The 12190-nt window shown below is 37.5% G+C and overlaps 1 protein-coding gene across 10 annotated transcripts in view; it reads right to left on the bottom strand.

The window, feature by feature from the left end:
• Positions 1-11515, bottom strand: part of AOPEP (aminopeptidase O (putative)) — a 204888-nt gene extending 193373 nt beyond the window's left edge. For 3 of the 10 annotated variants that reach the window (XM_042788111.1, XM_042788112.1, XM_042788113.1), the window contains exon 1: positions 10457-10698. The gene's annotated coding sequence lies outside the window, so the exon portion shown is untranslated. Of the gene's footprint in view, positions 1-10456; positions 10704-11447 lie in introns of those variants that run through there. The other 7 variants (XM_042788108.1, XM_042788109.1, XM_042788110.1 and 4 more) reach the window with 5 other exon arrangements.
• Between the last annotated feature and the right edge of the window lie 675 nt (positions 11516-12190).

The raw sequence follows: 12190 nt of genomic DNA, 5'->3' as shown, positions 1-12190 counted from the left end.
TTGAAGACAACCTTGGAATTCTAAATAAGCATCAGAGATGTTGCACATGCTGTTAATTATCTATTAATTCTGCTGTAAAGAAATGAACATTCTTGCACTGGATAGTTCTTAGTTTAGTGAGGAACTCATCCACAAAAGCTTTGCTAAAGCACAATTCAGCACCCTTCTCCCAACAGCAATAGTCCATACATAGCATATAGAAAACCACCACAATTAAGATAAATTGGAAAAAAGCTCCTATGAGTGTAATTGCTTTGATCATTTAGTACATAAGCCCTCTCCTTGATTTTGTATCTACCCTATATACTACCATTCTCTGGGGGCAAGAATCCTACATTCATTATTGCCATGATTTCCTTATCAATGTGATAATGAAAAACTTCTAGAAATTCAAAAACCCACTGGGAATATGTGTGTGTAATTGCAGAGATAAAGCCCTTTGCTGACAAGTATATAAATATTCATTAGCAAGGCTTGTTAACAGAACCAGAGGTTTTCTTCTAACTGCGGAAAAGCAGAAGCCTGCAACAATACAAAATTCTATAAAATAGCAAACTAAGGCAAAATTGATAAAAACATTTCTCAAGACTGTATCCAAGTTCAGATATTAGAGGAAAAAAGTCCTAGAAAAAAGTTCAGTTGCCACTCAGTCTAGCACTATAGTCCTGAAAAGAAACAGCCACATATAATGCTAGCTTTATAATGGTAATTAGATGCTTCCTACATTCCATTAGCTTTTTCAATTGCTGACACTTCTTAACATTAAAAATTCAATGAAATGTATCAGATTAGAAATTTCAGAGAATGTAAATACACATCTCAGGTTGTGAAAGCTGAAAATCAGGTACTTTTGAGGAAAGGTTTGATCATTTCATTAGAATCTATCATGATGCATTTGCAAGGAGTATGTGGTTAGCACACTCTTATTACCACAGCATTCTCTGCTTGATGGGCAAGCAACAAGACATTAAAAAATATTCAATCTATTTTTATAAAAAAATAGAGACTAAAGACAGAGCTCTGTATATGGAAACATTTAGCTGTACAAAATAATGCTAGATATTAGTAGAACAATTCTGCTACATCACTCTCTGGGGTTCCACAGTATTAATAAAGCATAGGACTCAGCTTTTGCCCACTCCTATTCATATGTGCCCAAATTAACTGTGTACAGTAGTCTAGTTTGCTTCATTTAAAATATTTGGAAAGTTCTTAACCTGACTCTAAATATTTGCACTGCTTGAAATACACACCCAATACTCATTAAAAGAAATATTTTTCAAATACATGCAGGGAGCTATTTAAAATGTGCCCCGTATGTGTGAAATAGAATTTTGGCAGGTTACCTTTCATTCACATCAAAATGTATTTTCATCAGCCAACTGTGTCATTTCTACCACATTTGTCCTTTCTTATCCATGTCATCCAAAGTCTAGATTTATTAAAAATATTCTCAGAGTACATCTGGTTTGTTGGTTTGCTCTCTTTCTTTTGTGCCTCTACTATTGCATACATACCTCGTATAGCTGATAGATTATATTGTCTGGAAGAGTCCTCAGTGGAAGAATCTTGTTCCTTCCCTTGAGATGAGACAGAAGTATGTGAAACTGGACTCTATTGTTTTTAAATACCTCTGCAGAAGGGAATTGTTCAGTTTCACTAGTTAGCACAATCCATTTTTTCATAATATTTAATTAAATATTTTTTCCTAAGCTTCAGTAAGTTCATGTTCCCTAAAGTTTTGTATAAAGAGAACCTAGATACACTGTAGAAGCACTCATTTGATTCTCACCCCCACTTTTGACCCCACTCCAACCTGAAGGTCACTCTTCCATCTCTCTAATCACTCAACACACCAGGTAAGAAAAGGCAGAATATTAAAATAAAGTTTAAATTGTGCTCTGAGTCAAAATAGTTCATTTGCCCATAATAAATTAAGACCATTTATGTAGTGTGGTCATTCAACCGATCCACAGGGGCTGCAGAGCTCCCAGAAGAAAGGCAATAATTACTTGTATTGCTAAGAAGTGGTGTTGCTTTGTAATCCCAGCCTTTAAATCTCAGTGTTTGCTCTGTTTAACCTGAACTGATATCGGTATAACCACAAAACAATTCCCTGAGCTTATCCCAATTGTTTATCTGCACATTGAATTTCTCTTTCTACAACACTTTGTATATACTGTTATTGAATTTCAACTTAATGATTTCGACTCATTTTTAAAAATCACTTATACCCTGAACTCCAAAGTGCTTGTAACCTCTTCAGATTGATCCCATCCAATCACTTGACTAATGCAAGCATAAAACACAAGGGCACGTATTCACAACAAAACTAAGCCAATCTTAGCCTGAGATGCCACTATATGAAACGTGTCTTTATTCCTCAAATTTCTGCACAGCATTCCTTCCTATGAAGCTACGGAAGTGCAGAGGACAACTCAAGGGAAGAGGCAGGAACACGCCGCTGGGGACAGAATATGATTGCCCTTCAGGAGGCAGTTCAGACTGGGATAGACATAAACCTAGAATGAGGCCATACCCAAAATTTATCAAAAGTTGAGCAAAACACAGCACAGACTCAACTACATTTAAGTACATCAAAATAAATTTAAAATATAGAGTTAAAATATAGAGTTAAAAAATAAATCACTGGTGAATGCTGAAGATGATCCTGAGAGTTCTGTTTGGCAGGTTTTGAAATTACAAACAAATAAAAGAAAATTAATTTCAAAGGCAAATTAAAGAAAGTTAATATAGGACAAAAGAGTCCTTCTAAAGGCAAAGAAAAAATATTATTTCTTCATTATCTAACAGCTCAGTTGTTTAGTAAGAGAAAGCAATCAGATTATTTTAACAACTTTAATTTTTGACAAGCCTCTACTGCATGTTTTTTTCCACTAAATATTCATAAGCCAATTGCCTAGCAATTCACTTTGCTTAGCTTTTTTCCAGAGGACTAAGTTTATAATAAGTCTATTGAAAACTTGCAATTTCATTGACCGAATAAGCATAGCACAGAGTCACTAACATGGCTAAAGGCTAAAGGACTGAAGCACACGATGGGTGGCACTGGGTCTGGTCAGCCTTGGGATGAGGCCATTAGGGAAGATTATCTGCTACATCCCAGTACCTAAAGGGGTATGTACCAAAAATGCAGCCAAACTCTTCTTAGAGGGGTGAAGAGAAAAGCAAAGCAAAAAAGATATTAAGCTGTCTTGCAAGTACAACTACATTCTATATTTTACTGCATTACACAGAGTAACTTTTTTAAAAATATAAAATATAGCAATTTTTATATTCTGCAGAGCTGCTTTGTTGTTGTTGATGAACTGAAATAGTAAATGACAAGGTATGGAGCAAATAAAGAATAAGAACAGAAATATATCATTTAAAGAAAGAGTATACCAAAATACGCTCCCAGGAAATAGTGTTCTTTATACTTTCAATAGAAGTATACAATGTAACTGAAATAACAAAAGGACAAACAAAATACTACTCTTCCGCTCCAGGGTCAAGTTAACCAGAAATTTGCAAAACAGATTTTATGTTTAGAAGTAGTCACACTACATCACTGTTTCTACCTATAATTTAGATTTAATATGTATTTCACTGCTCCAGTACTAGGGTGATCTTCCCCACAGTATTCGGACTGGCTACCTAAAAGATGTTATTTGTTTGTAACAAGGAAGATGTCTAAACAATATTGTCTGCACTGGTTTTTGAAAGAAAATTCCTTAAAAAATCTTGTTAAAGACATCTTAAGACATATTCCCAGAGACAGAGATAGTACCTCATGCTTTTAATCAAGATTGGGCCACTAGATGTCTTCTTAGGAGGGAGAGATAGGAAAAGGGAAGAGATGAACAGAAGCCCAAATGCATAGCAAAGTCTGATTATTTACTCCCTCCAGTGACTCTAAAAAGCTCTGAAACAGGATTACAAAGATAACACTAATACAGAAAAGACCATGGGGAAAATGGTCCTTAAAAGTTAAATCAACTGTAAGTTCAGTAATAAATTAAGATGAATCCAAGGACAAAAAATCTTCAAGTGACAGTAACGTATCTTTAAAAAAAAATCATTCCATACATAATTTTTAGGGAAGCAGAGGAGCATTGTGCTTTTTTTCAGAGAGAGAAGACAAAATTAAAACCTGCAATGTGAACAGCAAAGAACTTTACCAGAAGTTAATCATTTTTTAAAATTTTCCAGATCATTATATGTTTGTATAAGAATTCTGGAACTTCACTTCTCTACAGGAACTCTTGCATTCATGATCTTTTGACTATAAAACACTATGGTAAGGAAGAAATGATGACATGAGTGTTAGATTACTTTCTACTTTTCTTTAAAACAGCTTAACAACAATGCTAATCTTCAGTCACAGTACTTCACAATATTCACTGAACAAACCAAAAGAACTTTAAGGTAAGATTAGTTAAGTTTTCTGGTACATATATAAAATATTCACACAAAACATTTGTTAAAAATTATACATAGCAGCACAATCAAGGTGTGCTTTTATTATATTCTTTACAAATATTAATTTACCCTAACCAAAAAGGTTTTCCATTAATTATACTCCAGAGGACTTAGTGTGCCCTCTTGTGTGTGGGTAATGTTACACCACTGTGCATTAAAATCTGTTGGGACATATGCAGTAAAATTCCCTCTTTAAAATTATAAGTGATTAGAAAATACGAACAACACACACTGTCTTTAAACTATTCTTCTTAAAACTTCAGACCCACATCTGACCAAAATTTGTAGAAGACAGGTATAATCGGCACTAACACAATATAAATTCCAGGGTTTTTTTTAAAAAGGCAAGTATTAATAGAGCTGTAAAACAGTTACGCATTTTAATCCGATTTTATTTATACCTGCTTTATTAACAAGAGATTTAATGGTAAAATGATGCATTTTTGGAAAGCATACAGTATTTGCAATACAGAAAAACTGTATAAAGCTACTCAGAATTTAGAACAATCTAGTAGAAATATTGTAAGACATATATATATTATAGTCACCTGATTAAGAGCTAGAAAGATGTTTTGGACCCAAACCCATGCTATGTAAGAATAAACTTGATGTGAGATGAACAGATGCATTGTCTTCAACAGCACTGCTAATTTTATGACATTAAAGTACATGGATAAATGGCTACATTCCAGACAAGATTGGTATCTGCTCCTCCTTCAGGCTGTGCTTTGTTTATCAAATATTGGATCTCAACCACCCTGGAAGAATGTCTCAGTTTTATTTAGGAAGACGACAAAATGAACTGTTTATCTGGCCACTTAAACAGAGAGCCTTTTTTGTATCAAGTTAAAAATAAAAAATCAAGGCAATTAATGACTACACACCCAACCTCCGTAGCAATGAAACAGATGACACAGGATCACACTAAAGCACATTAAACATAGGAACCACATTAAACCAGAAATCAAAATAAGTGAGGGGAAAAAAAAAAAAAAAAAAAAAAAGAGAAGCAAAAATTGATAAAAAGAGGGTAAAAATGAGTGCAGAATGTAATATCAGAGCAAAAGCCCAGACCTGAACAGGACAGAAAGGTAGACATATATATATATATTGTTGCATTTACTTAAATGCTAGGCATCTATACCTTTTCTTTCAATCAGTACCGTTATTTCAACAATATTGTAAAAAACATGCTGGTATTTTGTTTGAAGTTTAGCACCTACACATAGATTGTCCCTCATTGGTCCAACATGTCTTGATCAGTGAGATGAGACAGAGAGAAAGTAAGTGAGCACCCACAGAAGCTAAAAGTTGTAATGACAGGTACAAGAGACAAGTGAGGAAAAAAAGAAAGAAAAAGTGTAGCTGTGCAACAATCAAACATGCTTTGTAAACCCCACGATCTCTTTATTGGAACTGTGATGTCTTTTCATAAATAAGTGATAATTTGGGAGTTTAACAGAATAGACTGTACATAATGATTTAATTTACCATTTGATTCTAACTGCATTTGATTAAATGCAACTTCTATCTTTTCTTCAATCAAGTCATCCCAAAAATGTACAAAAAACATAATTACCCCACCAACATGTTTTCTACTGAAAGTACTAAAATACAGCTTATCAAAATCCTAAGAAAAATAAACAGGAGCTGCAACATTATGCAAATTTGCAAGTCAAGCCTAGGTATACAAAGGCAGGATTCTTCCTACATTTTTCCTGACTGAATACAGATTCAGATCAAGTGTAACAAACGTAACTCCCAAACAGTACATGATCACAGAACTAATGCAGACCAGCATTTGTCATTCAACTTTTTCCTCATTTTCACAGGGGAGGGAGGTGGAGTATGAAAGATATAAAGGAGGCTCTTGTTTTAAACAAAAAAAAATTGCCTCTATGCTAGAAATTGAAAGTCTTGCCTACATATTCATACCTTATGTATTTTTTGAACACTAATGTAATATATGATGGGTTGTTACTAAAACGGTTTAAATACCTCTAAAGTGTTTTCCAGACAATCAAAAGCTATTGGTATGCAATTCTGCCATTCAAATGTCAAAGCACAGAAGTATCATTTGCTTTATTTTGTGGCCCAGATATCTAATACACTCTTATAACTGAACTTCTATTCATTCTGCATTTCCTTTCATTCTTCCTTAACAGGTTAAGAGAATAAATTGTACTCATGGTGTTCACATAATACAAGAAACATACTAACTCAACTGCTGAAGCAATATCCTTGCTGTACACCTTGGAATTTCTCTGTACATATCCAAGCGTCATATATGCAAATAGTACATCTTTTACTACCGCTTCCTAAATACATTGTTCTGAGCCAGTACTCCTTGGATTGATATGACAAGTTCCTCACTATCTTATGCACATATCAAGGAACTGTCATCATAGAGACTATACTAGAGCCATTATTTCTGACATTTTTTTTAAGATACTTCTCTTATACAACTTTGTCTTCTGTAATATTTTTTTGCTATATTCTGTCCATAATATGAGTATCCGGTTTCCATTTTTATGAAAGTAATTAATTTCACCTTTAGAAAAGGAGTTCACCAGCTTTATTCTAATCATGAAAACAAATTAGAAACTGTAACACTACCACAACCTCTTGACAATCATTTTACAAACACTGTTCCATGTCATACCACTATACAGGAAGATATAACAAATTACTCATACATTTTAAAAACAGACATCACATTCAGTGCATCTTTCTCATCAAATGTACTTTGTCTCATCAAATGTACTTTGTAAGTCATAAAAATATAAGGCAAACTAATTGGTTATATGTTTTAATATTTTAGAAGATAGATGTTTGTAAAAGAACAAACAACAATAATAGCTGATGGTGGCCAGCATGAACAGTCACTCGATCACCTGTGCATAATAGAGTTGCATAAAAGGCACAAAGAATGGGAAACAGGGGAGAAGTGATTCTTCATGGAATGGTATTTGTATAACATTGTTTCTCCACTTAATACAGAAAGCATTGGCCTGAATTATAAACATATGCCTCTGAAAACAAACCCGAGAAAAGAGCTTCCAGGCAAAATAAAACATGCTGCAAAGCAGACAAGATCAGAGAATAAACTTCCTAAAAACATCTATAGCAAAAAATGTTTCTTTGTAGTAAGAAATACACAATAATGCAGAGTTTTGGTTGTTACAGTTAAGAGGAAAGTGAAATAAAGAGACGAGAGAAGGGAAGATCTTGGAAACATAATCCTGTCCTACAGGAGAAAGTGGAGAAGAAAAAAAACCTGAACTACCCTGGGAACATACCCATTACAAGTAGTAAACTAAGAATGTGAGAATAACTGTTTTACAAAGTAGTCTAGTTAAACCTATAAATAGTCTATTAAAAACTAGAATGGTCAATTATAATACTTGATACTGATGTTCCATTATTCCAGGAAGCTGTTATTTTCAATTGCTAACAACTAACTATTCCAATCTAATTCTATTCTAACACTAATAATCCACATGAGAAAAACAGAAAACCACCTGAACTTGTTTGGAGGTTAAGTACAGGCACTACTTGGTGGAAGCAAACAAAAGGCTTACAAACTTCAAAAAAAAAAACCCAACCCTTGAAAAACAGAGAAGATAGATGGTCGATAGAGATGACTCCATAATATAGTAGCACAAGCTCGAAATGTGCTATCCAGAATGCCCTGAATCATCCACCCCCTGTCCAAGCACTTTATTTCCTTGCACTCCTGCTAGATCAGCCAGTGATGGACTGTCTTACATTGTTAATACAAGACAGTGAAAGGTATGTGCAAAACGCAGTCATCTGAGATACACCTTCATGGCAAAATGCAGGACTATGCCAAACATGTTCTTCTGTAAGCATATGCAAGATACTTATTTCAGAACACAACTGTAGCTGTTTCTTTCCATGCACTTCCAAAATCTCAAAAAAAAAACAAAAATGAATGAAAGAGGGCTATATGAGAAAAGATCCAAGAAAACTGATCTCCAAGCAAATCAGGCAGTTACAGTTCTGTATTTGACGTCTGCCAAGCCCTGGAACATTTCCAACTTAAAGCTGTTCCAAAAATTTGAATACATTAACTGGTTAATGCCTTAAAAACCCTACTAATATTTTTTATTGTGCAAAAATCAGAGTTGCATAACTTTATTCACATACAAATGCTGACACAAGCAGCAGGCATTAATCCCCAAGACACAGGCCATTTCTATCTCCGCTTTTCTGTTTTTCAGACAGTACACAAACTCATTCCCTGCAACAATAGCCAATTAATGCAATTAAATAGATAGTGACACAAATTGAGTTTCCTAGAAAACTAAAGACAGTCAAACCCTACCAATTTATGCTAGGTCTGTTTGAAGATATTTCTACCAGCTGTCGGTTCTGCCAGGATCATCCCCCCCTTTGAACAACAGTCAACAGAGACAGATATCTCCATGTACAGTTGCTCCAGCCCATAACCTGACACATGCAGCCGAGTTGGTAATTTAAGCTAATATTCTGGGCTGCAAACATGGATCTCTGAAGCACAGACACCAACTTGTTTGTATTATGTACTCATTATAGTCTTCAAAAGGTATAGAAGTATTTCAGCACCACAGACTTTCCCTACATGCCACTGGCCAATATCCAGATGCTACACACTTAAATACCACCACCTTTTATCCCTGTATAAAAGACAGGGGAAATTAAAGCCATATTTGGTTTCTCACTTTCAGTTAAGCATAATTTGCTTCCTCCATACATAAAAGCTAACTCAATTGCTTTCAATGTGGAGGTGTCAGAATTGTAACTTACAATGCTGCCCACTCAGCATTTAAAGAAATTAAAAAATGAAAAAGACAAGAAGTCTTCTGGACAAACACTCTCTTTAATAACTGTAAGAGGTTTATAGCCAATTCCCTCTAAACTGCTTTCAAGGAAGCTTCTTCCAAATCCAGTTTTATAAATTTTTTTCACACAATGTAAGACAGTAAGATCTTACCAAGAAGTAAGTCAGTTTTGAACATCAGCATCAACAGTAATTTTACTCTAAATATCAAGTAATACGTATACATAATTTTGGGTAACTACCGATTTATTTTTATTTCACATACTTAACACAAATATCTAAGCCATTTTAAGCCTTTTTAAGGCAGGAATGAGTTCTTCTATAAATGAAAGTAAGGCTTAAACAAACTAACAGAAACATTTGCTGCTGTTAAACTACCACAGACCAATCCATACCAAAGAGCTTGCAAACCCCACCCTGCATCACAAGAAAACGAGCACACATCCTAATGAGGCTTTGATGTGAAAGGTAATTCAATTAATAATATCCCTTGACAAAGCAACTGGTGCCTTTCCAGAAACCTCCTTTTAAGTCTGGAAACTATAGAAATAATGAGCACAATGGAAGACCTCCTTTACCAACAAATTAGCAGCAGTGGATGTTGCTTCTCATGAGTTGAAATTACAAGTCAAGATAGAAAATTCTTTATTTCAGCTAAGAGAAATATCAAAAAAAAAAAAATCAAAGTCGCCTTCAGCCACCAAATACCTATTACTGAAGAAAAACACATAATCAACCAAAGCTTGAGACAGATGCATAATTTACTGTCAGTGAATGAGCTAGGAAGAGCATCCTGGTATTATCCATAAACCCTCTCTAGTCCACTGGCAGTACTTTGTATGTGACCAAATACCTAAAATCATTAAACAGAGCCCAAATATTATGCAACTAAATGGTTTGCAAGTCCCTGCCCACAAATCTACTATGTGTATAGAAAACCCATTTTTGTAAGGATGGAATATACAATTTTTTACTTTACAAAATGATTTCAAGGTGGACATGGTCCTGGACAATCTGCTACATCTAACTGTGCCTGTGCTGGGACATTGGACTAGATGATCTTTAACAGTCCCCTTCAACCTCAGTGATTCTGTGGAGATGCTGAACAGCATTAAATAGGGGCAAAATTACCTTTGATTTTATTGCACTCAAAATACCCAAGGAAGGTGTGTGGTGGGGGTTGCATCTGCTTTTCAGGAGAGGGACCATGAAAGCGAGAAGATACTCATACTCAGGAAGCGTCCAAATCAAATTCAAGCTGAAATAGAATTACTGGTTTTAGCTACATGCAGCTGTCATTTATAAATATTTCCCACAATGCAAAAGAACTATTTCCTTAAGGCTGAAATCACAAAAAGCCTTCTTTTTCTAATGTTGACATTGGCAAGCCATCTCAGTCACTTGGCCTTTGCGAAACTAAGCATTACTCTGAGTAAAGAACCCAACGCACAGCTAAGCTTAAATCCTCAAATAGATTACAAAATGCCACTTATTAAGGCAAGAGTTTTGCCTATACGCTTCCAAGTGTTAAACAGGCCAACCAACAGGAAATCTTGTTAATGAGCTTTGAGAAGCTGGAAGAGAACTATATTTAACTTCGGGAAATTATACAAAACTAGAGTCCTACAAGAAGGGCACTGATTCAAGCTGCTTAAGTAGTGCGAAAAAAGACGACAGGTACCGCTGGTGGCACACCCCCTACTATTTTGCATTCTGATCACTCTACTGCTTTCTGCCCTCCAGCTGCAGCAGCTTGGTTTATAAGAGGCGGGGGTAGGAACTGTGTGACTTCCAGCTGGGTCTCGCAAGAGGCTTAGCGGATCGGCCGGACGCCGGCGGTGGAAGACGCTCCGGGCCAAAAGAAGCCAGCGCACCCCGCGGCTCAGCCCCTTACGGGGCACCCGCCGCCCCCTCACACCTCCCCCGCCCGGAGCGGGGTCCCCGCTGGCGGAGGCGGGGACGGCGAAGGACCGCTTTGTAAGCCAGCGTGCCGGCTCCCGGGGCCGCACCGTGCTGGGGGGGGGGGGGGGGGAGCGGGACGAACGGTCGCTACCGGCCCCCTCCCGCCCCCGCCCCGCCGGGCACGCCAGCCGCGGCGAGCGCCCAACTGCCGCGGCGTTACCTGCCAGGCTCGCGCCGAGCCCCGCGCCGCCCATCCAATCCCGGCCGCGGCGCTCGGTTGATGACCTCACCCACCCGGCCCCGCCCCTACCGGCCCCGCCCCGCCCACACGGCCGCTCCTCCCCGCCGCGCCGGCCGCCGCTGACGTGCGGACTGTTGTCGGGTCTGTCGTCGTCGGGCGGCGCGGGCTGGCGGCTGACGTCACCGCGGCCCGGGGGGCACCCAATTCCCGGCGGAACCGGCCTCGTCTTGCAAGCTGAAGGCTGAGTTTCGCGGTCCCGGCGAGTGAGGGGTGCGGGGCAGGGGCGGGAGCTGGCCTGCTAAGGTAACTGCTGGTCGTCTCCGGCGTCAGAACTGCTTGGCGGCTTTTACCAGCCTCTGCAGGCGCGGTAAGATCACAGGACTGAGAAACAGGCTTTTTTTTTTTTTTTTTTTTTTTTTTGTACGCCAAGGTGGGGCCCCGCCATTGGTACGCAAGGCAGCCAAAATCCCAGTGACCTTGTTATCAGAAAGTGGTAATTAATTCACTCTCTAAGACTCAATTTTAGGAAGCAGGCATTCTTTATTACAGTGCTGGACACACAAGGGATAGCTCCTCCTAATGTGAGTGTGTGAAAATGAAATCAACAAGCAATTATACTACCTTAATCATACGTGCACACTGCATTTCTATCATGTTCATAACTTTTACGGGAACTCATTTAGCATATGTTAATGTCTCTTACTCGTGTCAGTTGGAGTCCT

Source organism: Tyto alba, unplaced genomic scaffold (genome assembly GCF_018691265.1).
Source record: "Tyto alba isolate M040663 unplaced genomic scaffold, T.alba_DEE_v4.0 Super-Scaffold_13, whole genome shotgun sequence".
In the NCBI taxonomy this organism is placed as follows: domain Eukaryota; kingdom Metazoa; phylum Chordata; class Aves; order Strigiformes; family Tytonidae; genus Tyto; species Tyto alba.
The sequence above is the reverse complement of the archived record's forward strand: the minus strand, read 5'-3'. Positions and strand labels throughout refer to the sequence as shown.